Source organism: Chaetodon auriga, chromosome 23, assembly GCF_051107435.1.
Source record: "Chaetodon auriga isolate fChaAug3 chromosome 23, fChaAug3.hap1, whole genome shotgun sequence".
NCBI classification, from domain to species: Eukaryota; Metazoa; Chordata; class Actinopteri; order Chaetodontiformes; family Chaetodontidae; genus Chaetodon; species Chaetodon auriga.
The window spans coordinates 917,254-942,694 of NC_135096.1; the positions used below are offsets into that span (position 1 = coordinate 917,254).

Below are 25,441 nucleotides of genomic sequence, written 5' to 3' on the forward strand. Positions count from 1 at the left end.
TTGTGTTTTTCTCTTTTTGTTTTTTAAAACAAACAGCTGGTGGTGGTCATACAGTGGATTATGAGCTGTAGTTTTCCCGGGAAACACACCGACCTCTTTGGCTGTCACAGTCCCTGTCACTATCCGGTCTGAGTGAGTAATCCTGACCACAACCAATCCTCAGATCAGGCAGTGATCATCCCTCCCACCTGGCCTGGTGCTGCTCCACCCTTTGCTGACGGAGTGTCTCTGGGCTGGACAGAGTGGACAGGCCGGAGTCCACGGCACCACCTGCTGCCGGCTGCCCCTCCACACGCACTGAGCCTGGAAAAATTACTGATGCGGCAGGACAGGGTTTGTTTTGACCAGAGAGAGAGGACTCATCAGGGAAGATGGCGACTGCAGGGTCCATCCAATGGCTGGACAGGCTGCTGTTGGCAGGTGCTGGTCCAGTCTCAGAGCTGGGTCTGGGTCCAGCTCACCAGAGAATGAAGCAAAGTGGTGCTTGATGTGTGTGGCCATCAGGAGGGATTGTGACAGCCTCAACCACAGACACAACCAGAGCTCCACAGAACACAGCCTCTATGGCTGACTCAAACTGTTCCTCTGAATATATCACACAACTCTGAGCTTTCAGTCAGTGGAACAGCAGCACAGCTGTGTTCTTACAGACATGAGGACAATGAATGGACGCCTGCGTGGACTGAGAGACGCTCAGTGAATTATTTCCAACCAGCTCAGTGAACGTGTAGCTGAAACTTCAGTGTCACTCACAAAGACAGAAAATTTTTGTTTCAGTCTCTCAGATTCTGAAACTTCACTGCTCAAAATATCTGAAGTATATTCAGATTATCTGTTTACACAAAACCTTTTCAAACATGGAAAAATATTTCTACAGCTAAACTTTCATTTGTGAGATTTTTTAAATCAAACTCACACATTCAGATTCATGCATACTTTTTTTTCACATGTACACAAAAGATGATGTTCGACTAAAGGCTGTGAAATTATTTCTGAACATCATTTCACAAAAACTCATAATATCAATGAGCCTCATTTTCTCCCAGATTCATTTTTTGGATCATGTGACGTTGGTTTCTGGATGTCTGTTTATTCCTGGTTCAGTGATGATTTATTGTCACACCTACAGCATGTTTATGATGGAACAGCAAAGATTTGAACGCATGCTGAAAAGAGACTCAACATTTGAAAATAAATGTTCTTCTTCTTCTTCTTCTTCTTCTTCTTCTTCTTCTTCTTCTTCAGACTGAGTGGCTGTAACCTCTCAGAGAGAAGCTGTGAAGTTCTGTCCTCAGTCCTCAGATCCCAGTCCTCCAGTCTGAGAGAGATGGACCTGAGTAACAACAACCTGCAGGATTCAGGAGGGAAGCTGCTGTCTGCTGGACTGGAGAGATCACACTGTGCACTGTCATCTCTCAGGTCAGATCAAGTTACTGTTTGTGTTGACAGATTTAAGTTAGTTCTGTACATTTAGAGATTCATTTAGTTTAAACAGTCTCTCTCATGACAGGATTTGAATCTTTCAGTCTGTTTTGTTTATTTTCAGATCTCTGACAGATTGATGATTTTGAATTTGTGAAATGATGATCAGAAGTAATTTCCCAGTCTGCAGTTGTAGATCATCTTTTCTGTGCATGTCAGAAAAATGTGTGCACTTGTTTGAATGTGTGAATTAAGAAAAAAATCTCTCAAATTCAAGTTTGTAGATGTGTCATAAAGTTTTGTAGCTGTAGAAATATTTTGCGAATCTGTAATTAAAATCTGTGCAGGAATATTTTCTACAGTGAGGTTTCACAAAGTGCAGCATGGGTCATTAAATCTGATGAATTGACTATTGATCAGAGTGCTGAGTCATGGGAAACATGAATTCTGAAGGATGATGAGTCAGCAGTTTGAGTCAAACACAGAGGCTGTCTCATGTGAAGCTCAGTGGGATGAAGGACAAAACAAATTGGACCAAGCCAGGCTTCCTCTGTATGAGCTGCCTCAACTAAACATGAACTCCAGGCAGAGATAACGGCATCACGACAGTGGTTATCAGCTTCCGTTGTTAACTCAGGTTTCCTTCATCAGGCTCTGTGCACGTTCCCATAAAAAGAGACGTTTGCTCCATCATTTGACTCTTTGTCACCACAAAAAGGACCAATCATGTCCCCCCTCCTTCAGTCCAGAGGAACAGGTTGTTATAATGGAGAGCTTTGAAGAATGTAAAAAATCTGAAACTTTAAACTTCATCCAGCAGGTTTAAACATGAAACTCAGGAACTGGATTCAGGTCTGACACTGTCCCCTCATGAAGGACACATGACTGTGTTCTTACAGACATGAAGACAATGAATCAACATCTACAACATGTTTATGATGGAACAGCAAAGATTTGAACACACGCTGAGAAGAGACTCAACATTTGAAAATAAATGTTCTTTTTCTTCTTCTTCTTCAGACTGAGTGGCTGTAACCTCTCAGAGAGAAGCTGTGAAGTTCTGTCCTCAGTCCTCAGATCCCAGTCCTCCAGTCTGAGAGAGCTGGACCTGAGTAACAACAACCTGTGGGATTCAGGAGGGAAGCTGCTGTCTGCTGGACTGGAGAGTCCACACTGTGCACTGGAAACTCTCAGGTCAGATCAAGTTACTGTTTGTTGTGAAAACGTTGACGTCTTTTTTTAACCTCAGAAGTCCACACGTTTGACACATACATATATTGATTTGCAGATTTTTTCTCTCAATGTTCCTTTCATTCATGAAGTCTGGCTGAGATGGAAATCCTCATTTCTGTGTTGTTGTCATATGACTTTGATTAGTGGATGTCGCTTTATTCCTGATTCAGTCTTGATTAATTACCACAAAGGTGTCGCTGAGGACCTCAGGAAGTGAAGTGTCGAGTGTGACATCGTTGACTTCAAACACACAAACTGTTGAGAATTATTATGTGTTGTAAATTCTCCCACGTGATGTTGCTCAGCCCATCAGATCTCTGCGTTTTTAGAGCAATGATTTGACGGACACAGCAGGACCCTCAGATGATCTTCCATGTGTGTTGTTCTGTGTGTTTTCAGGCTGTCAGGCTGTCTGATCACAGAGGAAGGCTGTGCTTCTCTGGCCTCAGCTCTGAGATCCAACCCCTCCCATCTGAGAGAGCTGGACCTGAGCTACAATCATCCAGGAGACTCAGGAGTGAAGCTGCTGTCTGCTGGACTGGTTGATCCTCACTGCAGACTGGACACTCTCAGGTATGAAGAGACTGCTGCAGCCACAGTCAGTCAGTGTGAAAGAGGAGGAAGAGCTGGAAACATGTTGTCTGTCTTTTTGGTTGATGGTGGATGTGAGTGAGACATGAACAATCACACATGTAGGAAATCTTTGTCCTTTGATCACAACATAAACACTGGTTGAACATGTGGTAAAAGAACTGTCTGTCAGTTTGACAAATGTCCTTTTTGTCCTCAAAAGACATAAAAACAAGCTTCCAATAAGTCCAAAGCAGTTTTATTTAGTTAAAACTGCTGGAACCTGACAACCACAGGACAGAGCAGGACTTTTGAGACGCTTCATTCAAGTGTTTTTCTCAAAATGTTGGACTGTTCCTTCATCAGTGGAGAACAATTGGACTGAACATGGTCTTCACAGCAAACATGGCTTGTAAATATTTCCATGTGCAGACATCAAGTGGCTCTTCTTGTTCTGGTGAATTTCAGGAAGTTTGACATGAAAAGATTTCCACACAACAGAGTCATGATGACTTGTCTCAGATATTGAATTTATTGACAGTATTCACACTTCTAATGAACACATGAAGCATGGTCACATATGGGACATGACGAGGAGAACCGTGTCCAATAATCAATGATTAAAGCTCTGTTGGTTTGTTCAGTGAAGACAAAGTCAGACTGATTCTTCTTCTTCTTCTTCTTCTTCTTCTTATTATTATTATTAATCATCACAGGTGGGAGAGCAAGAGAGCGATCAATGAGTGAAGCAGCTTAGAATAGAAGTCAGCAACAGATTGAAATGAGGAAATGAGCTGATGAAGGCAGATTTAATGATGAGAGAGAATCAGTGTCGCTGTCAGTGTCTGAGCAGAGCTGAAGAGGTTTAGGGGCAGCAGGGAGAAGCAGGCCGGGTCAACATGTTGTGTTTGTGTGTATGAGAGTGATGTAACGTCCATGTTTGCATGCTGAAAGAGGACGTGCTGCTCTGACCCCCCTCCTCCTTTCAGGGTGGAGCCTGCTGGAGTCCGATGGTTGAGACCAGGTCTGAGGAAGTGTAAGTGTGTCTTTAAATTGACTGATGAAAACAAAGCAGAGCACATTCAGCCATCTTCAAACTGTGACATCACTCATTCACATCTCTGATGTCATCATCAAACTGTCCATCAATCAACAGATGATGGATCAATAACTGCAGCTGTTTTCTTCTTCTTCTCTCCATCAGATTCCTGTGAACTCAAACTGGACACAAACACAGTGAACAGAAAGATCAAACTGTCTGACAACAACAGGACGATGACGTATGTGAAGGAGGATCAGTCATATCCTGATCATCCAGACAGGTTTGACCAGTGTCCTCAGCTGCTGTGTGGAACTGGTCTGACTAGTCGCTGTTACTGGGAGGTTGAGTGGAGAGGAGGAGTTGATGTATCAGTGAGTTACAGAAGAATCAGAAGGAAAGGAGACAGGAGAGAGTGTGTGTTTGGATGGAATGATCAGTCCTGGAGTCTGGACTGCTGTGATGTTCGTCGTTACTCTGTCTGGCACAATAACAGAGAAACATCCATCTCCTCCTCCTCCTCTGTATCTGACAGAGTAGCAGTATATGTGGACTATCCTGCTGGCACTCTGTCCTTCTACAGAGTCTCCTCTGACTCACTGATCCACCTCCACACCTTCAACACCACATTCACTGAACCTCTTTATCCTGGCTTTGGGTTCTGGTCCGGTTCCTCAGTGTCTCTGTGTCCTCTGTAGGAGGAAGAGTCTCCTCCTGTTAGAGAAACACTGTTGAACAGATCAGTTGAGTCTGTGCAGGATCTCAGTCACATCAGTTTTTCAGGTTATTGGAATAAATTGATCAATGAACTTTGTTGAAAATGATTGAAAAGATTCCTCATTTACTTTGTGAACTTCTTCCACTTCCAGTCCTTTAAAGATGGAAGCTGTGTTATTCTCAGTATTAACTGTTTTAGTGGTCGTAGTAAATGTGAAAATATACATGTGGAATGTATTTTGGATGCTGGCGTACACAGTCTGGCCTTAGTTTTCTGTTAGAAAAACTGCAGCTAGTCCAGAGAGTTTCGTTTTCCTTCTTTATTGGTTCCACACATGAACAAGGTGCAGGATGTGTTGTATTGTGTTATGTTGTGGTTTCCTGAAGTATAGAAATAAATAAGCAATAAAGCTATCGATCTAAACACACATATGGTACTACACAAAGAATGCAGTAAGATCACAACTGAGGTCAAATAATACTTTCTAATGGCTGCACGGGGGCGCTTCACACTGCACCATTACAATCTACCACACAGTGACTGTAGTAAATGTAAATATCGTCAGATATAACAACCATCCATGGTATGAAACACTCAATCAGAACAGAATCATATGTTTAGAACACATATATGGATGAAGACGAACATATTACTAGCCCGTGGAAACATACGTCACTAAGAAAAACTCTGCGGGCGGGAGCACGCATCAGGTATGGTGGCGCGTTACAAAAACATAATAAAAAACTGATGCAAACTTACTTTGTACTCACGCACAACAGACACAAAAAACGACGTGGACGGCAACGAACCGGTTCTGCTTAGCGCTGTCACTACTAAACAGGATGTGCGCAGCACGCTACAAAACAACTTACCTGCTTTCGGGACTGTCTGTCATCCTTCGGGTTCCTTCGGGACTACTCGGGTCTTTCCGGTGACGTTCGGTGATGCGACGGTGACGCCCCGAACACGGCAGAGCAGGGAAGTTTGCACAATACATATGTGTATGTATCCGAGTGGGAAAAAAAGAGATATAATGAAGAAAAATCAATAAATTAAGGAAAGAAAAAAAAGAAAAAAATAAATACATACGTACACACACACACACGCACATATGATGATGAGGCTGACGTTTAGGGATAGGATCAGGATTGTAAAAAGTTAGTGAGTGGTGACCAGATCGAGAGGGGTTCTATCGCAGTGTGTTGAATGGGGGATGGATAAGTATTCTGTAGAGATGTGATCCATAAGTAAATTTTTCCATTGTGCGATGTTTGTGTTGTCTTTTGATTTCCAGTTCATAAGGATAGTTTTCTTGGCGATAGTTAGTGAAGTGAGGAGTATTATATTATTCGATCTGTTCAGGTTTGTTGGTGGTGTGTCGCCTAGTAAACAGAGTGGGGGGGGGGGGGGGGGGGGATAAAGAGATGTGGCACCCCAAGAAAGCAGAGAGTGATTCAGTGACTTTTGTTGGATAGGTGTGCGGTGCCATATTGCATGGATGCGGTTGGTACAAATTTCTGAAGTGAATCCCATTTTAATAATTTTCTGCCCAGTGATGTTAGTTCTGTGGAGTATTTTGTGTTTGCGTTTTTTGACATGATGTAAACGTTTTTGTAAATTTGGTTCCAGAAGTCGGTATCAGGCGCAAGAGATAGGTCTTTTTCCCATTTTGCCGATGGTATGGATAGTGTTGTGTGAGATTGTAAAATTATTCTGTATATTTTGGAGAGGAGTTTCCTTGTAGAGCTGATGTTAACTAATTTTGAGCTTAAAGTGGGGAGGTCAAGATTGATTGTTGTAGAGTTATATGTGCTTTGAATCGATGATTTGAGTTGCAGATATTCTAGAAATTGTTCACTTCTGATTCCGTACTCCTGGACCAGTTGGGGAAATGAGATAAGAGTATTGTTTTGAAATACGTGTTGCAAGTGTGTGATCCCTTTGTGTGACCAAGAGTGGAAATTAAGTGGTTTTTTGTTCCTTAGAAAGTCAGAATTGTTCCAGATTGGAGTGAATTTAGACAGTGTCAAAGTAGAATGATTTATTTTATGGAATTTCCAGCAGGCTGTCAGAGTTGCCAATATTGTTATTGATTTGAAACAGGTGTGGTGTTTTATTGACTGGTTGAGGAATGGCAAATCTGAGATCACAATTTCCTTGCAAACTGTCTGTTCTAAGACTAACCATGTGATATCTGATTGTTGGGGGTGAATCCATTTGAATATGTACTGCAGTTGATTTGCCAGAGAGTAATGGTAAAAATTTGGTGCTAGCAGTCCCCCTTGTAATTTGGGTTTTTGTAGGGTTGCCAGTTTTATTCTTGGTGTTTTATTTTTCCAATAAAATTTTGAAATTATTGAGTTGGGATCACAGTGAAAAAGTAATTTATTTTGGGGAGTTTTGACATCTTTACTGTTGCTATTCTGCCTATTAGATTGAGTGGTAGGTTCATCCAACGGTTAAGGTTGTCAGTTATTGTTTTAAGAAGAGGGGAGAAATTGAGATCAAACAGCTCTGACAGCCTGGTGGAAATAATAATACCCAAATATGTGATGTGATTTGTGCGTAATGGGATAGGTGAAATATGGGCTGCTTCATCCCAACTGTTTGGGTGTAGTGGGCGGATGGATGATTTCATCCAGTTAATGGAGTAATCAGAAATGTTGGACTATTCTTCTATGAGTTTGACTGTTTCTTGTAGTGATGTGTGTGGGTTTTGTAGGAAAAGCAGAATGTCATCAGCATAAAGACTAATTTTATGGTGTGTGTTTGGTGTTTGAATACCTGTGATTTTGGTGTTTTGGCGGATGGCTGCAGCAAGTGGTTCAATGAAAATGGTGAATAGAAAGGGTGAGAGTGGGCATCCTTGCCTAGTCCCCCTGTGTAGTGTGAAGCACTGTGACAGTAACCCATTGGTGATTACAGTTGCTGATGGTGCAGTGTGCATGATTTTAATCCAGTTAATAAATGAATCCCCAAAGCCAAATTTTTGTAGTGTGGAAATGAGAAATGTCCGGTTGACTCTGTCGAAGGCTTTTTCTGCATCTAATGTAGCAATGATGGTTTGTGATTCTTGCTGTGATGAGTAATCCATTGAATTGAAAAGTCTACATGTGTTACTGGATGAATTTCTCCCCTTAATGAAACCAGTCTGATCTGGGTGGATTATGGATGGAATGATTTTTTCCATTCGGTGGGCGAGTGCTTTAGTGATGATTTTAGTGTCAACATTGAGGAGAGCGATTGGGCGGTAACTAGCTGGTTGCGTTGGGTCTTTATTGGGTTTTAGAAGAAGAGAAATTGTGGCTGTGTTCATGTTTGGCGATATTTTTGAATTTTGTTTTATTTCTGTTATGACTCTGTTAAAGAGTGGAGCTAAAATGGACCAGAAGTGTTTATAGAACTCAGCAGGGAAGTCATCGGGTCCTGGAGATTTATTGTTGGGCATGAGATTGAGGGCATTGGAAAGTTCTTTATCTGTCAGTGGTGAGTTAATTGTGTCGATTTGTTCCTTGTTGAGTTGTGGTAGGTTGATATTGTTAAGAAATGAGTCAATGTCTTCTTGGCTTGTTGTTTTTTCTGATGAAAATAGGTTTGCATAAAAATTTCTAAAAATGTTATTTATTTGTTCGGGTGATTGTATTGGCTTCCCTTCTGAGTCCTTGATGATGGAGATTATTGTTTTTTCTTTGTTTTGTTTAATTAGATTTGCCAGGTACTTGCCAGATTTGTTGTTATGGTGAAAATGCTCTTGTCTGAGTCTGTGTATGAGAAATTGGGGTTTTTTTGTTTATGATTTCATTCAATTTAAATTTGTACTTTCTTAATTCATTCTGTGTTTCTTCTGTTGGGTTACTTGAGTTGATGTTTTCAAATTGTACAATTTTATGTTCTAGTTCAGCTTCTTCTTGTTGATCTTTCTTTTTTTTGTAAACGGAAAATAAAATCATTATGCCTCCAAGTACTGCTTTACCTGTTTCCCATAAAATAGACGAAGATGACTTTGGGGAATCATTTAGTTCTAGGAAGGATGCCCACTCTTTTTTAATGAGGCTGTCAAATTCTGGATCTTTGAGGAGTGATGTATTAAAGCGCCATCTAGTGTTGGGTTTGTGTGAGTTGATTGTGTTCCGTGCGAATGTTACTGGGGCATGGTCACTGATAATTATAGGGTGGATCTTTGAAGTGAGGATGTTACTGTAATTGAGTTGCTGGTGAGGAAGAAGTCAATTCGTGAATAAGAATGGTGAACTGGTGAGAAGAATGAGTATTCTCTTGTGGATGGGTGTTATGGTCACCAACTATCGCCAAGACCTAGCGCACTTATTCCCTTGTGTGTTCTCTTATATTTTAGTGTGCTTTGTTTGAAGTGTTTTATTTTAATGCCAACCTAAAGTGTGACACCTTTGTATGTTTCAAGCCCTCCACCTTCCTATTTTATATGTATATTTTTTTCTAGGTTCATCTTAGTATGTTTTTAATTATTTAAAAATCACTGAAGCCGAGACACTGAACAATCTTCCTTCAGTTTTATGTTCTTTTATGTCATATTGTTTGTGATGTTTTGCATCATTGAAGGAGATTAAAAACAAAAGAAAACTCTTTTTATCAACTGAAAACCACGTCTCTGTTAATTCTTTGTGAATCTTACATGTGTGGTCAAAGTAATAATTAATAACATGATGTATTCCCAGGATGGCGTTGTCGGGTTGTTAACTCAGTTTAACTCAAGTTTAGCCAAGACCTTATTGGGTTACAAACATATTTGGAAAAACGATACAAGATATAAAATGTTGATGGGATAATGCTGCATGCTACTCTTTTGTCATTCTCTTGCAGACAAACTCCTGGCTGCTCCGGATGTCCTCTGTCCTCGGCTGTCTTATTCCCATTTGACCTTTGACCTTAACCTGCCTCTGATTCGTCACCTCCCCTCATGTTGCCTCATCCTAACCGCTCTGTCTGTGTCTGCCTGCCCGTCGCCCCCTCTGGTAGCCGCTGAGGTGACACTCAGGATTTGGTTGTGAAAATGCGTTATGCCTGAGAGTTCAGCTGGAGCGAGAGGAACGAGAAAAGAAGATGATTCCCCTATGCGGAACTGACAAACCAATCTGTGTAGATTTCTGATCTTTGTATAATCTATATACATTTAAGCCCCCCCCCAACAAAAGAAAAAACAACACAAAGTAAAAAATAGAAAAAGAAAAGAAAAAAAAAACAAACAAAAAACCCTCCACATGGACTCTGCCTTGACGTGGCGTGGAGGCTTGTATGTCTCAGTGATCATAGGCACTCTCCAGATTGGCTCTGCCCAGCAGAGTTTACTCTTGTTTGGTCAGGCAGGAGTAAGCTGTGCAGGATAGAGCCGATCTGGAGAGTCCCTATGATCACTGAGACCAGACTAAAGAGGCCACAACTTACACGATGTTGAATACATAAAAGAAGGAGGAGAAGAAAAAGAAAAACAAGTCAGGTTTATTTGTATAGCCCAGAATCACAATTTACATCACCCCAATGGGCTTTACAGTCTGTACAAAGTGTGACATCCTCTGTCCTTTGACCCAGCAAGCCTGAAGTGGTATTGCATCTAGATTTATAGCTTATGTTCACTGTTCATTGGAAATTGTTCATCAAACTATTGTTCACAATTACAGTTCTGTTCATAACACTCTTAGAAAAAACATGTTGTTGTTGACGTGTTCTTTTGCAGTGATTAGTGTGTGTTCTTAATCAATTTAGAAAGTTGTTAAGTTGAGATTTGTCACAGTTTGTTGTTTGCTTGTGCGTGTCTTTGTGTGTTTTGTACCTAAGCCTGAAGTGGTATTTCATCTAGATTTTATTACTTTGAAATCACAATATCATCTTGACAGTTCATTTAACTTTCATGAAAAACACTGTGACTTTTAATAAATACGATTCATACAGTTATCACTCATTATTGTTCAATTACACATACAGAGAGGGAGGGAGAAAGAGGGAGATACAGACAGACAGAGAGAGAATGACAGAGAGATGCTCAGTCGCAAAAGCAGGATTGGCCAAAAGACTGAGGCTGTAGTTTGGACTGTTGACCAGTAGATGGAGACAAATGATAAGGCTTGGCAGCTGGGACAGACTCAGCGAGTCCTCTGGAGCCAGCTCCTAAGAGATTTCTGAATGATAGAAATCAGGAAAACACACTAGATTAACCAGCTGTATGTGCCGTGACAGACAAAGAGACCCACCCTTTTTCAGGTTTGTTTTATTACCTGTCAAATCTTTTTATTCTCTGTTGTTTTGATTTCCAATGTTATTTCATTGCTTGGTGTGTGCTTTGATTTTGAACCTTTACTGTTATTGTTATTACTTTATTAATATTTACTTTTTCATTACATTGATCTCCTAATAATAATAATACGCCATGTCTAACACAACTATGCTGTCTAGCAGTTTATTCACAAACAAAAACAATAAAAACATGCATTCATCAATAAACAATTTACTCTTACCTACTGTTTCACCTACCCTGGATCCTTTGTCGTCCCTGTGTGAGCAGGGACCTGCTCCAATGTGCATAAGCAGCTGCACTCACACCTACACAAACACAAACACACATCAACAACACATCAATGGCCTGAAATGTGCACCCCCTAATTCGGGGGCACTGAACACGCCAGTCTTGGTCCCATGTCCCATGTTGGCTAAGAGGGTGCGTGATCAACAAGTGATGCTGTGTAGGGTGGGCTAAAACTTTCCAGAAGGAGTTGGAAGATGGAAAGGTAAGATGCGGCCCCGTCAGCTCTTCAAAAAGTCGACATTTTAAGCATATTCTATGTGTCTTAATGCATTTTTATGTGAAATTAGACATTTCAGGCATTTCAACCTGTTGACACGCTCACACACCACACAGAAATTAGCAGGATAACAGCCACCAAGTTGCACCGCTATTTATTATAACAGTGGAACAGGCAGAGGAATTCGTGATGTGTTGGTCGCACATTTAGGGTTCCAAAACATCATAGGCCACCGCCCAACGCATCTGAAGAGGGTGTATATGAAAACCAACACACAAGAGGAAAGAGAGCAAGAAGCATCCAGAGCAATTGCCTCCCAGAACTCATTTGCCTGAGAGGGCAGAGTTTGGGACTTCTCAGAGCTCGAGGAGTATTGCAAAGATCCAGCTTCTTGTGTCAGCCTATGCCTTCGCCTTCAGAGTCGAGGATTCATAGTCACCAACACTCCTCAAATGTGCCCGACAGTTCAGCCAACTGAGAGGTATGCTGATCTTATTACCACTGCACTGAGTTGCACTGATGTAGTGACTAATACACCTTTTCTACACTGTGTTCCCTCAGTGACTTTTGCAACAGGTCTCAAAAGAAGGATGTCCTTACCGCTGCAAAGAGGGATGTTGATTATATCCACCAAAAACTAATCAGTGGCAATTACATCCCCAACACTGCAGTCACATCTTTCAGACACTACTGTGAGGTTATCCTGCTGTTGGAGCACCAACTGACAGGGAAAGAAGTTCATAATTTTTCTTTGTTTCTCTGGAGTTTTTGGAATGCTACTTCAACAACATCAGGCTGGGTTCCCTTAAACAACAAGATGGAGACAAGATGGACCAGGGCAAGTTCTTCCTTGGAGAAGGTGGGGTCCCATTGTCCAACCCTGCATCAGATTTACAATGGCTGAAGTCAAAGTGAGTAATCAGTATTACTACATCAAAAGCATGCTCTATGAATCTTTCAAGGCTTTGATTTGACTCATAGCAATCAAACAGACGAGGACACATTGCAGCTGTTTTTGTTTCATTCGTTGTGTTGAACTGCTGTCGAATTGGTCTACACACACCCGCATCCCTGCAGGACTGGGATGCTTATTGCAGGGCCTTCCCTGTAACACTGACTGGTGACCCGCCTTTAAAAGACCAATGTACAAAGGCTGGTTTTCTACACTACCGGCTTTACTACCACAAGTGGAGGGATCTCCAACTTAGGCAGTGGAGTCAATACATACTGTGTAAGCTTTGTGCATGTCTTGTTAATGGAGGCAGCTGTATAGCATCATTTTTTTTCCATGCACACCTTTTCTGCTATATAAATATATATATATATAGCTATGATGCTACTCACTCACCGTTTTGTACTCCATGGTACAGCTCATTCCATTTACAGATTGACAGGAATGGCAACCCCCCTCAAGCAGCCCGAATACAGAAGACACTGGACAAGGAGACAGCGTGGACATCAAACAGACCCACTGTCGATGACCATGTGAAGGCCGGGGTTCCCCCTCAACAACAAATTGAGGACAACAATCTCCTCATCCGCTCAGTCGCTGAGCAGAATTGGAAGGGCTTGGCCTTTAAGGATTTTGGAGAGGAAAAAGGCAAAGGTACATGCACACATGACTTGCAATCCAATCCCCAATTTTAAGTGAGTGATTACTTCTATGTGCATATGTTGAGTCGGTGCTCCCAATTATTAAACGTTCATTTATTGTTTTGTGTTTATGATGGGCAAACTTAGTGTTATGTTATGTTTATTGAGTGTTTGAGTTGATTGAGGACTGATTGATTGCAGCTGTCTGATATCCATTGTGGGCGTGTTTAATAAAAGTCTCGCACCCGCAGCTGAGTTCAGTTGTGTGTAGGTGACCTGGGAAACAGCAGAGCGTCTCCGATTCATTTCTCCTTGTATACGATGCTTCTTTCTCTAACTTCTGGGTTGACAATGCTGTGCCGCTGTATAGCCCTACTCTGTCAACAGGTTATGGGCCCAGAGGAATCCAGAGACAGTTTAGTGTGTTTCCACCGTGTGTGATGATTAGATGCTGTTAGCACCATGAGCAGAAGAATCACAGACACAAGCTGCTGGTCTCGGCTCCTATTTGACGGAGATGAAAAGAATTACGAACTATGGGAGAAGAAGTTTTTGGGCCGCCATCATCTGCAGGGCCTGAAAAACATTGTTTTAAAGGACACCGACACAGAAGACGCAGAGGAGCTGCTAGTGGATGCAGCCAAGAATGCCGAGGCTTTGATGACAAAAGTCTATTGCTGTTAATGCGAGAGGCAGCAGATGACGGCCGAGAAGCTCTGAAGATTTAAAGGGACTATTACCAAGGTAAAAGAAAGCCACACATAATCAACCTTTATGCAGAACTGACATCACTTCAAAAGTCAGACAGCGAAAGTGTGACTGAATAAGTGATGGACTACTGGTAGCTATGGTTCTGAAGGGGCTGCCTGAGTCCTTCAAACCATTTGCGGTTCATATTGCACAGTGTGCTGAGAACGTATCTTTTTTTGTTTTGTTTAAAACAAAGCTACACAGCTACGAGTACACAGAAGATGCAGGCTGCAGCAACAGATGACAACGTGATGAAGGCGCGCATGCAGCAGCAGAGAGGGAGACCTGCCATTGCAGGTGACCGAGGAGCAGAGAGGGCAGCAGTGGACCTGGCGTGCTTCAAATGCGGTCTGAATGGACACCTGGCCAGAACCTGCCAGCGAGAGTTGTGGCGCAGTCACTGCAGGAGCACCACACACCGGGACACCACCTGCAGAAGGAAACAGCACAGAGACCGAGACGACGCAGCAGGTGTCAGCGTGAGGGGTCTGATGGTCGACTGTGGGGCAACATCACATATTATCACAGATCTCGCCAACTTCAAGAGGTTTGATGAGGAGTCCCAGGCCGATACACACTGCGTGGAGCTGGCTGACGGCACGAGGTGCAAGGGGGTGGCACGATGCAGAGGTCTGAGGTCTGTCTGATTGACAGCAGAGGCAGACATCTGAACACCACGCTGAGGCAGCTCTGTACATCCCATCCTATCCACAACACATTTTCTTGGTGAAAGCAGCCACTGCCAGCGGAGCCACCGTGATCTTCAAGAAAAGGAAAGACGTTCTGATCCACAGAGACGGTACGAAACACATTCAGGTACTTGACAGATCATATTATTTTGACACAGTAAATAATGATGATGATGAATGCGATGACCAATGCAGGGGATGTTTTGATATGCAGATATGGCATGAGATTCTGGGGCACTGCAACTATGATGACAGTCAGAGGTTACAAAGTGTTGTTGATGGCATGAAAATTAAAGATCCAACAAACAAACCTCCACACTGTGAAGTGTGCACTCTGGGAAATTTTTCCAAACCAGAAACAGAGACCCTGATGCGAGAGCTAAAACACCTCCAGAGCTAGTACGCAACAGATTTGGCAGGACCGATCCACCCAGAGTCCAGAGATGGTCACAGATATGCACTTTCATTCACTGATGACTTTTCCAGTACAGTGTTTGTGTATTTCTTAAAAAGCTTCAGAGAAGTTTCTAGCTGACACAGCCCCATACGGCAAGATCAAGTGTTTCAGATCTCGCAAGGTACTGAATACACAGGAAAAGGTTACCAGGCTCTACTCATCACACATGGCATTAGACATGAGACATCAGCACCTTACTCTCCTCACCAGAATGGCACTGCTGAGCCCAATTGGCGCACACTTCTTGATATGGCACGGTGCATGTTGATTGAAAGTACTCTGCCAAAACAACTGTGGACTTATGCAGTCCAGACTGCTGCTGTGGAGAGGAACAGATGTTTTAATAAACGTGCAGGGTGGTATAATTTGTGGCTAAAACAAGTGTAGGGCAGCAGACACAGACTAACTTAACACCTGTAGATGACTTTGTTCAGTACAAGTCCAAAAGTCCAGATCACCATGTCTCACTAGAACATAATCCTGAAGTGAGCCACCAGCCTGGAGTGAGCCGCCACCAACCACAGCCAGTAGAGGTCAAGTGTGAGCCTGAGCCCAGGTGTTACCCCTCGAGAGAGAGAAGGATGCCAGACAGATACACAGATTGTAGAATGTTGAAATATGTGTCTGATGACGAGACTGATCAAGTCCAGAAAGAAAGCAGTGGGGGGTAGATGGGTGTATGCTATTAAAAACAATCTTGATGGATCTGAGAAACGCAAGGCCCGATATGTTGCTAAGGGATACAGTCAAAAGATGGGTGTAGATTATGACGAGACATTTTCTCCTACAGCTAACTTGACTAGTATCGGAGTGCTGATGCAGAAAACAGCAAGAAGATTTGATTTTGCAGCAAATGGATGTAAAAGCAGCCTACTTAAATGCACCAATAGGATGTGAGATTTACATGGAACAGCCAGAGGGGTACGAGGTGAAATCTCACACGTGAAAAATTGGTGTGTAAGCTAGAGAGGTCACTGTATGGGCTAAAACAATCAGGTAGGAATTGGAACAAGGTTTTGCATGACTATCTAACCCAAATAAAGTTTGTACAGAACCAGGCTGACCACTGTGTTTACGCAAGGGAAACAGAACATGATAAGGTGATCATGGTTAATTGGATTGATGACCTCATCATCGCAGCAAGTGATGAAAATGCATTGCAGCTTGTGAAAAACATGCTTACAGCAAGGTTCAAAATGAAGGATTTGGGCAAACTCAGATATTTTCTTGGCATTGATTTTAACCAGAGTGACAACTGTGTGACAATGTCACAGACAAAGTATGATGAAAAAATCCTGGAGAGGTTCAACATGCAGGATTGTAAACCTAGATCCACACCGTGTGAACAAAAACTGAACTACACGGATGATGCAGCACTGATGAATGATGACACAAGATACAGAGAGGCAGTAGGAAGCCTCATCTGTTTGATTGTGTGTACCAGATCTGATTTGAGCTGCACTGTCAGCAAATTGTCAAAGTACTTTACTGAACCTACCGAACAGCAATGGAGTACAGTTAAGCTGTACTGATGTATCTCAAAGGCTCAATTAACAAAGAGTTGTGCTACAGGAAAAGTGATGAGAACCTGAGTATACAAGCATACAGTGAAACGGATTGGCCTGCTGATGTCACTGATAGACAAAGTACATCAGGTTATTGTATAAGCCTAACGAAGGGTGGCACTTTAGTGGCATGGAAAACCAAAAGAAGCCAACCGTAGCACTGTCCAGTTGTGAGTCAGAGTACAATGCACTTGCTCAAAGCCTCTTGAAAAATCTGTCACACCTCAAAACATCTGTGTGAAAACACTTGGAAATTAGTAAAATCAAAGTGAATTCAACAAAATCCTGAGGTGAATCCTGTATGGGCTCTCAGGTCAATCCAACAACGCCTGGAGTAAAATCTCATCCATATAAGGACCTGTGTTCCAAAGCCCTGGTCCACTCCTTTGATACGTCACAAAGTGGCTTTGATCTATCAGAGATGACATCAACATTCCACTGAGCTCAGGGCTTGAGGGAGATCATTGGTTTCCATAGCAACAATAAAGACAATATTGAAGTCCTCATTGACAACTGCATGTGAAATCAATCAAACCAGAGAAATCCCTTCTGAACCCACTGAAAATTGTTAGAAACCAGCAAAAACTGCTGCAGGCTGACTGCTGGTCAACCTGTGAAAAACTCTGATCCACCAGTCCACCCGAAACACTGAGACATGTAATGACCACTAAATCATACAAGATCACTAAAACTTACTGTCAGCCTAGTATGAAACTGGGACATAAACATGAGAGGACCATGTCCATCATCCACATTACATGCACAGCCATGATCCACGGGAACCTATGAGAGAAGAAAGCACAACAACACCAGGAAAGATGCTGAGGTACCAACACGCATTGATAGGAAATGAGTGTGTACAGATGGAGAGGCAGGTGTCCTCAATCAAAGTGAATTCAACAAAATCCTGAGGGGAATCTCGTATGGGCTCTCAAGTGATAAATCAAAGCAGAAACTACATGGAGATTTTGACAAAAATTGCATTTGTTGTGGCTGGATGACAGGCTTTATGGTGTGGCAACTGCTCAGACACCTCTAGTTATTGCCAACATAACTATGCAAGTCATCCATCCGTAAGCCCTCCATGTCTCGTTTCATGAAACTGTGTTATCCTAGAGGTCACATTATAGTTCATCTTGGCTAAAACATACCAGAATCCTCAATTTCCTGAAGGTAGTCCTGGAGAAAGTTCATGATGTTTACTTCCATCTGGTGCTCGGCAGAACCAATCTCACTGAAGACAGGGCGGCTCCTTTCCAGGAGGAAGGCTGCATCCACCTTTAAGAAAAAGGAAGTGCATTTCAGTGCTACATTCAACATTGTACTTCTTGCAAAAGATGTTCATGTTCAATTAAAAGTAGTTTAAAATGTAAGAATATACCTTATCGTCTTCCCCTGGAGCAAACAGTGGGAGGTAGAGTATTTTGAAACAGCGTTAATCCAGTGCATACGCCTACATACCTGTGGACTTGTGCAGCATCCAGCCACCACAGATGTTTGCCAGTCTTGGATATGCACTCACAAGCAAATCTGAAAACTTAAGAGATAAAAGCATGGTTAAAGCTTTATTGCAATGACTTACATTTTTGAAACACTGTGTATTTCATCATGCAAATGTGAATTCAATTATGCCTGAAGATGAATTCTTAGATGTGTGTTCTCTTTAGATGTGACTTGACTCAAGGCAGTAAATGAATGGTAGCATACCTCTGAATGTGTCATGTTTTCAGAGATGGTTAGAGTATGTTTTCCAAGGCCAGCCAGCATGAGAGGCAGTTCCTCTTTTGGTGTCTTTTCATATTGTTTATCAAGAAGGAATACATTCACCAAAAAACTCTTCCCATATTCTTTTGACTTGTAAGCTGCAAAACGCCTTTTGCCTCTTGTCTCCTTATTAAAGAATCCTGGAAAAGATCTAAAAAGATGGCATACTATTATTCTCATATTTTATGTTCCATCAACGCAAAATAACTTCACTCAGAAGACGTCTACATTCTGATGAAATAATTATGTTGGGTTAAATTTAATTTGTTTAATGCAATAGTTTCCATGATGATGGTGTGAAGCTCTAGCAAATATTCTGAGGTAAATAACAGAATTTAAAACATCTGCAGCTGTTTCCTTGCGTTCTGCTTAAATCAGAATCAGGGACCTCGTCTGTCCGAATGTTTGTCCAGACAAATGACTCATGTATCCTCCCGCGCCATTGCTTGTTTCACTCCTGGGCGTTGCACTGCCTGCTGCGGCCTCAGACCTGACTGCGCAGCTTCTCCTGCTTGTCCCTGAGCTAACAGCCTGACATTCCCTGACATACGCTTATTCAGCATTGACACCAAATAAAATTTTGTACAGTGCTGATGATCTCTCTTAATTGCACCTGAGTGAGAAAAAAGGCGAAATTGAATGAGAAATGTTACAGACATGGGACATGAGTACTATTGTACAGAATTGTACAGATAATCCACCGCTCCACGGATTGATTTCTCAAAGGCTTCACTGAAAACAAATGCACTCGGCCGGGAGGAGGGTTAGCAAAACAGCAGAAAAGTGACTGGATCTATACAATGGGCGGATTTATACGCTAAATAACACAATTTATAAATCGCTAAAAGTCGGATTTTGATCAGCATTATGTCTCAAACTGATAATTTCACTCACCGTGCAATAGGCGGGAAAATTCATCATGTCAGGGTTTATTTCTCCATATCAACCTTAACTTTACACAAAGTTACTGGGTCACGATAACTCATCCCAAATCTGACTTGACTGTTAATGCTCTGGTCGAAAATTATGAACATATAGAGACAGTGTATTTTTGGGGGGGTAACATTATATGGGTCAATAACGTGACATTTATGTTTTTGTGTCTTTGATTTGCTTACATTTAAAAAGGTTAAAATGTTAAAATAAACTTACATATTACTTGCATACATTCCTTTTTTTGAAGACCTAGTCTAAAATATATGGTTTTAAGATATTTTGAGAGAATATTTGGGGGATAATGGCACAAATGTCATGTGGTGTAACCCTAAAAACTTGGTACTAAATAGTTTAACTTTCTTAAAAAGGTTACAATTTTCAAAAAAGGTTGCTATCAACTAATTTGGCATAATCTTACATTAGATTTATTTAATAGTAAATAAAAGTAATAAAACACAGTTGTTCAGAATATTATAATTTATTTGGGGAATTTTGTCCGTCAAGTCAAAATCCTGAAGTGTCAAGGTGGTGTAACCACCATTCAAGGAGCCATTTTGGTAATATGATGCAAGAAGACAATGTGACAGGAAATGACATCACAGAGAAGGACCCCTGATGAGACTAACTGCCATGTGCCAAGGTTAGTAACTCTCTTTCAAATTTGAGATAATCTGACATTTTTAGGGTACGGTCAGGTATGCTTATGTTTACATGTCAAATGGTACGACCCCAGGAAAACATTTATTAATCTTCATAATTATAAAAATGAGTATTTACTTTAAAAATTATGTTTGAAATATTCACACAAAGGCCGTGTGTGTACATATGTGTCCATAATTTTAAATTGAAATGTCAAATGGTGTAACCGGTTACACCATTTGACTCCTATTACAAACCTCTCTGTTAGAGGTCAATTTTATCAAATATCAGTAGTTTATGATGCCGATTTATGTTGTAATATAATGGGTGGGAAGAATGTCTTCACCTGGCCTCAACCACCTGACCTCCTTCTCTATTACGAGTCTGATGTGCTGAACATTGTCTCTGAGCCGGAACCTTTGAACTCGCGTCATTCAAAACTCACAGCGAAGGACTGGAAACACTCCCAAGCACACACTGCCTGAACTTTAAGATTCAGACGTTCTGTCACACTGGCACACTCCTCTCTGAAACACCAACTTCACTAGAAAAAAACCTACACATGGCACTAAACACAAGGTCCAACCCTTCTCTCTCTGCTTTCAATCCCCCTTCTGTTTTTACCTTCATTCGTGCTCACTCTCTCTCCCTCTCTCACTCTCTCTCACACACACACACACACACACACACACACACACACACACATACGCAGAGTTTTTGATTACTTGTTAGATATATTTCTTTGCTAAAATCACAAGAGAGGTAATGAGTTCAACCTGATGATTCTTGTCAGATTTTTTTCTACAATGAAATAAAATAAACAAGTTCTTGTTCTCTCACTCTAACACACACACACACACACACACACACATTTTTGTCTCTTTTAAACTAAAGAGCTTCCCTGATTCTTGTCAAATGTTTTTCTACACTGAAAAAAATAAAGTTCAATTAAGCTTGAATTCATGTATATGAATCATATAAAAGCAACACAGTCAGGTGGTGTAACTGCTTAGTGTCAATTGGCGTAACCAGTATTTTTCATGAAAATATTATAATATACAGAAAAATTAATGTGGAATATAAAGTAACCCTCTATTGCAGTGCAATAAGATGTTTTTAAACATGTTTTACATATTTTGTCAAAGATTATTTAGAACACAAAGGATGGTTACAGTATATGTCCCGCTCAATGTATTTAAAAAAGCCTAAAATTTAAATTTGGAGGTAATCCTTATAAAATCTATTTTCATGTGATATTTTAAAATCAGGTAATTATTTTTATGGCTGCATTTATATGCATTCTAGGTGGATTAAACATTTAAAATTTATCGTTCTTTTTCAGTTACACCGTTTGACATTTTCAGGCACATTTCGTGTGATCTTTGTAAAAAAAATGGTACAAATGTGATTTCAAGTGACCTGAAACCAACATGAACACAAAATGTACATTTTGACAGACCTGATGAATGCTTTAAAACAGAATTTTAAAAAGTTTTTGAATTTCTCATCTTGCCAACCCTTATTTGTCACTGACCCATGATGCAGTGATCTGAGAGTGCAGGACACTCACAAGGACGATGGACGAGATTTCTCTCTGGATACTGGAGTAATGTTGATGTGTTTTTACTGCGTCCAGCTGTTGGTGGTGTAAAAACATGTCGCTGTCGTTATCTGTCACAATCTGAGCGTTTTCTGTCTTTTGACAACAGAAATCCATGTTGGTGTGTGTTGACTTTCATGTGAACGTCGACAAAATGAGCGTCTGAAGACACATAAAGACGTCTCGACTGTGTCATGAAATTGCTGCCACTGTAAAATAAACATTTCCAGTTGAGGTCATTCAGTCTGTGAAGGAGTTTTGAGTCTGAACGAGCTGCAGTGACTTTTAGTGTTGTTCTTTTTATGCAATGCAGGAATGGACTTCAGGGACAGACTGAACCTCCTGACGTCTGTCTTCAGAGGACAGATGGACCATCACTGTGGGAGAGGAGGCGTCTGGACTGTCCTGCAGTACTGACGGTCCACCTCACGTAAATACACCAACACTAAACGACTGCTTGGATTCAGGAATGAACCGTCTCCTGCAGACATGCTTGATTTAAAGCTTGGATTTTGTAGACTTGGTCAGCTGTGTTAGTGTTTTCTTTGCTTCTTCTTTTAATGAACGTAGTTTGAAAAATAGACGCTAAGTGCACCCATAAAGTCCACCTCTCTGTTTACAAGGAACTTTCAAGGTAAATTTGTTGGATTTATCCAGAAAAAATATGGATAAACTGAAAAATGAATGTCCTGTTTGATTAACTTTCAATATATGATGAAATGATGTCTTCAGTGGGTCATCACATACAGATTAAGTCCATACCAGACTTTTATGATTAAGACTAAACTAAGTACTCAGATTAAGACGAACCCGTGATATAAACTGAGTTTGTTTTCCATCCAGAATAGTTGGTTCCCATTTCAGACCTCCTCGTGTCGCATGCTCTTCATGCTGCTGCACCTTTAAACCTTCCTGTTAAAACCCCTGATGATAAAAACAGCTGATGCAGCGAGTGTGCTGCCTGGGCGTCTGAAACATCTCATCTTTGGAAACTGTCTTCATGTTGCTGCTGCGAATCATCCAAACCTTTCACACTTCAGGGCTTGAACCCAGGAGGCTCCAGCGTCACGCTGAAAAATCCTGATTTGCTGCCAGTAAAAATGCAGTGAAGCAACTCATTAACTGATTGTTTTCAAGCTCTAATTTTTCAATTCATGTTTTTATTTTCATGGATTCCTGGAAGGAGTCGAAATGCATCCCACATTTGAATTTCCTGAATGTGTTTGATGCTGATTTAATATCCTGTTAATTTTCTGCATGTTATGCTCAGAATTTGAAGCCTCCTCTTTAAATCTGTAAATTGGTGCTCCACATGTGTGTTTGGCCTTCAGAAGTGACTGATGAATGTCTCAAAGCCCGATGCCTCCAGCGTCAGTGCTGAAACACCGACTCTAACCCTGCATGTGAATCAGGAGTTTGCGTCTCGTTGGTGTACTTTCCGCTCAGTTTTATTGCGCTCATCGATTAGCGAATGGTTCCTTCCACCTTTTGCTTTTTGTGACGTGCTACAACTTTCTCAGCAGAGCGACGACCTCACTGAAATCCACTGAAAGCTGATCAGCTGTAGCTCATTGGCTAACAGTTCAGCACCTTTGCAGCAGGTACATTGTTGGACCTGTATATAAAGGTGCTTTTTATCACTCGGGGTGCAGAAATGTTCTTTCAGAGGTGACAGACAAGAAAGAGCAAAGATGTCTCATCATCCTGAGTCATTAACACAGAAATGAATTCCAATGGAAGACACAATGGCGCTAACATGCTTCCTTCCTGACAACACTGGAGTCCAATCTGACGGCCGCAAGTGTGTTTGATGAGACCCCAAATCTCACAAACCTGTAAACTTCAATCACTTGTAGAGTCACAGTAAAGCAGCATTTTAGCCAAGTCTCCTAAGAGGAGAGAGTCTTTTCCAGCTGTTCATTGTTTTGTTCATCTTTGGTTCAAATCAAGTCCATTGACTCCATCTGACGTCTGCAGCTCCGTTACTTTTGCTGCTAAACAGCTAAAATAACCCACTGACCGACTCTGTCATGTCGTCTGATTGCGATCATCAGCAGAAGCAGCCGGACCAGCTGTCTTTGTAGCTGAAGTGTCCCAAACCAACGAAGCAGCTTCAAACAGACCTGCAAGTTTGGGCTGGTTGCCCAGTTTGATTACTTTTGTTGGTGTAAACTGGTTTCTCCAGTTGGATGACTGTTTAAAGTTTACTTTCACTTTCTGCCTTCGGTGTGTCGCAGTTTGTTTTCTCCTCTGAAGCTCCAGCTGAAGGTAAAGTAACTCGTTTCAGGTGTTTTTTACTCAAGCTGTCGTTAGCTTAGCTTAAGCACAAACGCCATCAATCTGCAGCTCCGTCCATCGTTTCTCCAAACTCTGAGTTGAACTGTGAACTCTGGACGAAGGAGCTGAAAGCAGCTCCGTTAAAAACATCGGCCATGTTGTGTGGATGTTTGTGAGTGTAAACGCTGGAATAAGAGCAGAAGCAGAGCGAGTTGATCCTCAATAGTTGATGTGGAGACAGCAGGAAGGAGCATTCAGAGGGCTGTGAGGAGCTGAAACCTTTTATTTCTCAATTCAGTCTGTAACTGTGTCACTAAATGAGCTGTCAGAGCTCTGAACTCTCCTCCAACAGCAATGAGTGTCGCTTCTTTTTCTCACTTTGTGCTTCAATGTGATCAAGAATCAAATAAAAGATTCCTCTTTTAATATGACCTGAGAAGGCTTGATTGAGACAGGCTTTTATTTTGAAAGGATCTCTCAGTGGTGGAAAGAAACTAATTTACTCATGTACTGCAGTTAAGTACAGTCTAGAAGTACTTGTATTTTGTTTGATTATTTCTACTCCATAAATATTTGACTTTTACTTCATTTTGTGACTTTTCAAATTAAGACTTTAAATCAAAACAAATGATCAGTTCAGTTCGTTAAACTTCCTAAAAGTCGATAAAACAGATAAAAGTTGCTCCACGTCGACCAACTCCAACATTAAAGTTCTCGTTACCCATCAGTGATACAATAATCCAGTAATCTAGCTGTTCAAGGAGCCGTTCTGATGGACTTTGTTCTCACAGGTGAAATCTAATATTTGTTGCTGCCACATTAGTTTGTGTGAAGTGAAGCTTCATTTTTGATCTCAGTTTAATCATCACACTGCCTCTGTGGACTTTGGCTCCTTATCAAGGTTCAGCGTTCAGCTTCATTATCTTTATAACAGGATTGACCAATGAAATGCAGTTACAGCTCCTCCAAGATTTGACATGAGAATCAAACACTGAAACACAGCAAAGTTTCGAAAAATATCACAAAAGAAATAAAAAGGAAAACTACATTAGATTTACAGGAAGATACACTACATATATATATATACATACACATATACACAGATAATCATGTACTGTGTGCAGTATGAGTGTAATATACAAGTTATACTGCAAACCCTGAGACAGTGGGAATGAGGGCAGTGCAAAGGTGATGGTGGTTTTGTGCAAAAGAAGAACAACAGAGCAGAAAAATTCAATGTAAAATCCACGAATGCAGTAAAATGTAAAGAACAATTCTCGATGTGAAACCTGTCGAACGTGTCGAGCTGAGGTCCATCACAATCATCTGGAGACGCTTTGTTACAGTGGGTCCACTTTTACGTCACGACCACTTTGTTAATATCGAGGATCGTTCAGGCGTAAAGAAACTTTCAGT

General features: G+C 41.3%; 1 protein-coding gene and 1 pseudogene across 1 annotated transcript in view; one reads left to right on the forward strand and one right to left on the reverse strand.

The window, feature by feature from the left end:
* The window catches only part of LOC143315970 (uncharacterized), a 169,499-nt gene that overhangs the window by 68,189 nt on the left and 75,869 nt on the right, over positions 1-25,441 (reverse strand). The window lies entirely within an intron of this gene.
* LOC143316275 (stonustoxin subunit alpha pseudogene) lies at positions 2,926-4,962 on the forward strand (annotated as a pseudogene).